Here is a 4076-nt window from a genome sequence, read left to right as displayed (position 1 = left end):
GGTGCCCCGGTGCCCATCCTATCCTGTGCGGTCCCGCTCGTCTCCCTGGTCTTCGGGGAGCGCGAAGCGCATGCGAGGAGCCAGCTTGTCGGGAGCGTGACTGGTGTTGGCTCGCAGTGCCCGGGCCGGCAAGGGACGCTGTCCATCTGGGGCGCAGACTCTGTATTGCACAAGGGTGCCCATTCAGTGCCATCCCTGGGTTCCACAGTGTGACCTGGAGGCTCCTGACTGAGCAAGGAGGCAAACAGGGCCCGGGCAGGGACTGTATCTGTGCAGCTTCCCCAGGGAGTGACAAAGGGACAGATCTTGCATGACGAGGAAGACTGGGAAGCCGGACAAGCTTTCCGGGTCTTACTTCAGGCTGCAAACATCACCTTTCTAGAAGGGCTGTGGTGCACGGCGGCGCTTGCACCGTCGGGGTGGGCGGGAGTGCTTTCAGAAAGCAGAGCTGAGTGGGCCTCTGAGGGGCAGTGAGTACGTGCAGGCTGTGGGTGCAGGAGTCGGGGCTGTCTTCATGGAAACCTGAATGTGAGTGCTGCGACATGTGCATGGCACAGGGAACCCTGGGCCTGCATGAGATCGGACAGGGGGAGTGGAGAGGTGTCTGAAGAGCAGGAGATGCCGGGCCACTGGCCTGGTGCAAGCAAAGGCCACTGAGCAGCAGGGGCTGGAGAAGAGGAAGCCCAGAGGAGGGCGGATCGAGGAGACCGCGTCGCAGCGGCTTCAATGGCAGCAGGAAAACCCTAAGTTATCAGAGGGCAGCTAACCCACATAAAAGGAGATAACTGCACAGCAAAAGCTACTTAAGAGTCAAAAAAACAAACAAACGAGAATCAGAAACCGCAGAGGCAAAGGTCTGATTAATCTAAGAATTCTGGTAAACCGACACGAAAGACCAACAACCTGATCCACGTGGGCAAAGGATGCCAACAGGGAAGGAAATGTGACTAACACCGAAATCCCACAAAATACACGCAGTCCCTTCTGTACACAGGAGCCATAGGCACCTGCGGTCTCCCACCCTCACTGCAGACCAGGCCTCGGTGCACTGCTGGTGGACACAGACGGGAAGCCCGTATTGCAAGAGACGCCAGGTGGCACCTTTCCCACACTGTGGTCCTGCAGCTGTGTTCCCCCCGTGAAGTGACCTACGTACTTGGTTTCTCAGTTCATCACTGAAAAGTAACCCCAACGTCAGCAGGAGCCCGGACGGACACAGTGCGCGCACAGTGGGGCTGCACAGGGGAGGCCAGGCGTGGAGCAGGTGCATTTGAGCGTTTGCTCCTGTATGTGCGTGCTCTGGAAGGACACGTCATGCGGGTGCGGGGGAGCAGGGCGGTGTGACAGGCAGGAGGGGCACTCACTGAGGACTCCCTCTGCCTTTTGAATTTTCTAGCGTGTGAGTTACTCGGAACACTCTCATGGTGAAGATGCTGGCTACACAGAAAACATTCCCTGGAGGTGCCGGGGAGACCCAGGTGGCTGAGGGACCAGTGTTTGAAGGTGGGAGCTGCGGTTGTCTAGGGAGTGCAGCCTGAGGAGAGAATGGAGCTGTGAGGTGGTGCTGCCAGTGGGCGGGGAAGATGGGCGGTGAACTGAGAAGCAGGCCCAGCGAGGGGGAGCCAGCCGCATGGCACAGGCTGGGCCTCGCTGGCAGCTGAGAATTAAACAGCAGCAAGGGCAGGTGCCAGATCCTGCTCTCGGCTCCAAAACACAGAACGTGACTTAAAAACACCCTGGGCAACGCCCAAGTAAGAAAGGCCGGCTGGTGAGACCGAGGATCCACAGCTGGCAGTGAGCTACAGAGCCTGGGCTGAGGGTCAGGGTGGGTCCGCCCAGGCCACCCACAGGCCTGGGCTGCAGAGGGAGCGCCCTGAGTGGCCTGGGGCCTGGCTGCACCTTCACGACAGGGTTTCGATGGGCCCTGTGGCAGCCCCTCACCCAGGACTAGGCTGAGTGCAGGGACGGGCAAGCTGCCAACCGTGCAGCTGGTGGGAGAACTCAGCCCAGCAAACCGAGCTAACTAGCCAGTCTGGGAAGGAAGCTAAATTATTTCCAAAGCCTCAGAGGAACCAGCATCTCTGAAACAAAGATATGAAAAAAGAGTGAGTTAGGATCCTTACTGGTAACACAGCCGATGGGGACGAGTGGGAAACAATTTAAATTTGCTTCATCCTGAAACAACAGTAGGACAACATAAAATCCTTTTTGCTTTTCTTTTAAGGCATCAAATCCCCAAAGATGAAGAGAAAAGGAAACACCACTGACGTTCTGTCCTCTGGAAAGCAGAGGGGCAGGTGACTGTAGAGACTGGAGAAGGCAGCAGGAGGGAAACAAACAGAATCAACCTGTTTTAACCTGTTTTACCCCAAAGAAGATTCAGAAAGTTCAGGAGTCGGAGGTACCAGGTACATCTGGCCGTGCAGGGTGAGGGCTGCCATGCAGGTCAGGGACCAGCTCTAGGCTCTGTCTGCACAGGATGCTGAGCAGACAGCGGGCTCTGTTGTCGCTTGGATTCTGGGTCTCCTCCCATCTTGGCAAAAGGCGGGGTTGAGGCAGGAGACCAACTGAGGAAGTTAGGGGTTAAGTGAAGTCACGCTGTGTGCTGAGCAGCAGCCTCTCCTGGGATACTGGCAAAAGGCTGGAAGTGCCTTCCTGGGGGGCTCAGGTGCCCCAAACAGTCCAGCCAGAGTACCCGACAGATCTTCACTGGCACCCACTGACACCCCCTCTCCCCACTCATATCCCCCAAGATGTGGGTCTTGGGGAGTGATGCCTCCATGTCTTACCCAGCCCCTCACTCACCTGCTCAGAGCCCCCAGATTGGTGGTCCCCGTCTTAAACATAAGCAGACAACTTGGAGGGAACAGAGACTATATTGGGAGAAGAAAACCTAAAACAAGTTACTGATATTCTCAGAGAAATAAGGAAAGACATTGTAACTGTGAGGACAACAGGAAGTGGCTATAACAACGAAAGTTCAGGGAATGGAACCGTCCTGGAAGTTAAAACTAACGAGCAGATGCGAGCATCTCCACAGGGTCTGGAAGATGTCAGTGAAGGACTCTGGACGACAGAATACAAAGAAAGGGATGACGGTCAGAGTGAGAAGGTAAGAACATTGTAGCTGGTCAAGCGGAATGAAGTTAACTAGAAGAGGACGTTCTGCTGAGAAAAGGGGGGGCCTGCAAGCGGGCCACGTCAGAACCAAGTCTTGCAAGCAAGACTTATTGTTCAGAGGCAGAATTTTCCATGAGGTGATAAATAGCCCATGAGGGTATGGAAAGTTCAAGGGAGGGTGCACTGCTGCAGGTGGAAAGGGTCTGTGTATAACATAGGAAATTAATAGTTTAATGTATAACTCAGCTCTGATGATCTCATAAGCATGCCTGTTAGTCACTGTCACTTGCTGTGCTCCATTGTTATTTGCTGTACTCCCCAAATAAAAGCCATGAGGGCTTTGGGGGCTTTGCTACTTGCCTGACTAGCAATAGCCCTCTGCTTCTCTAAACTTCATCCTGCACGTCAAGCTCATCTAGCGTCACCGTTCACAAAGAACACCAATAAACATTAGAGTCAGAATGAAACAATGAGAAGGAAATCAAAGAAACCATTCCAGCCACGATGGAATGTGCTTTTCAAATGGGTAAGGCTCACCAACAGTGTGATACAGAAACCTGTGAGGGCGTTAATAAAACGAATCCTTTATCCAGGCAAGCTTCCCTGTGACGGGGCGTGTAGACGGGTGTGTCTCCGAACGTTACTTAAGTCCCACACCAGAGTTCAGAGCGAGGTCTGAGGATACGGGAAGGAGCCAGGAAGGAACGGTCACGGAAACAGGAAGAGACCAGGACCTGGGTGACGGCCAGCCTCAGGCTGAGTGCCCAGTCACACCTGGGAGATGGTGTGACTCCCGCTGTGCTGCCCGCCCCCCGTCTGCTAACCTGTCCTTGCCATTCCTGACCCTCCCGATGCCGACACTCTAGTTTGGCCACGGGATGCCAGAGCCGGGAGTGTGGGCTGGGGGAACAGAGGCCCAGTCTTGGAGGTGTCACTGAGGTGGGGAAGCAGCTGGA

At 55.0% G+C, this 4076-nt stretch overlaps 1 long non-coding RNA gene across 3 annotated transcripts; it reads left to right on the top strand.

The window, feature by feature from the left end:
* The first annotated feature begins 852 nt into the window (after window positions 1-852).
* LOC106694485 lies at window positions 853-3516 on the top strand. 3 transcript variants are annotated; one of them, XR_001345517.2, is made up of 3 exons: window positions 853-1264; window positions 1397-1503; window positions 2225-3516. It is a non-coding gene; the product is annotated as an uncharacterized LOC106694485 (long non-coding RNA). The 3 variants fall into 3 exon arrangements; XR_001345516.2 differs by having other exon boundaries at window positions 853-1478; XR_002826422.1 differs by having other exon boundaries at window positions 853-1503.
* Window positions 3517-4076: the final 560 nt, after the last annotated feature.

Source organism: Myotis lucifugus, unplaced genomic scaffold (assembly GCF_000147115.1).
Source record: "Myotis lucifugus unplaced genomic scaffold, Myoluc2.0 scaffold_482, whole genome shotgun sequence".
In the NCBI taxonomy this organism is placed as follows: domain Eukaryota; kingdom Metazoa; phylum Chordata; class Mammalia; order Chiroptera; family Vespertilionidae; genus Myotis; species Myotis lucifugus.
The sequence above is the reverse complement of the archived record's forward strand: the minus strand, read 5'-3'. Positions and strand labels throughout refer to the sequence as shown.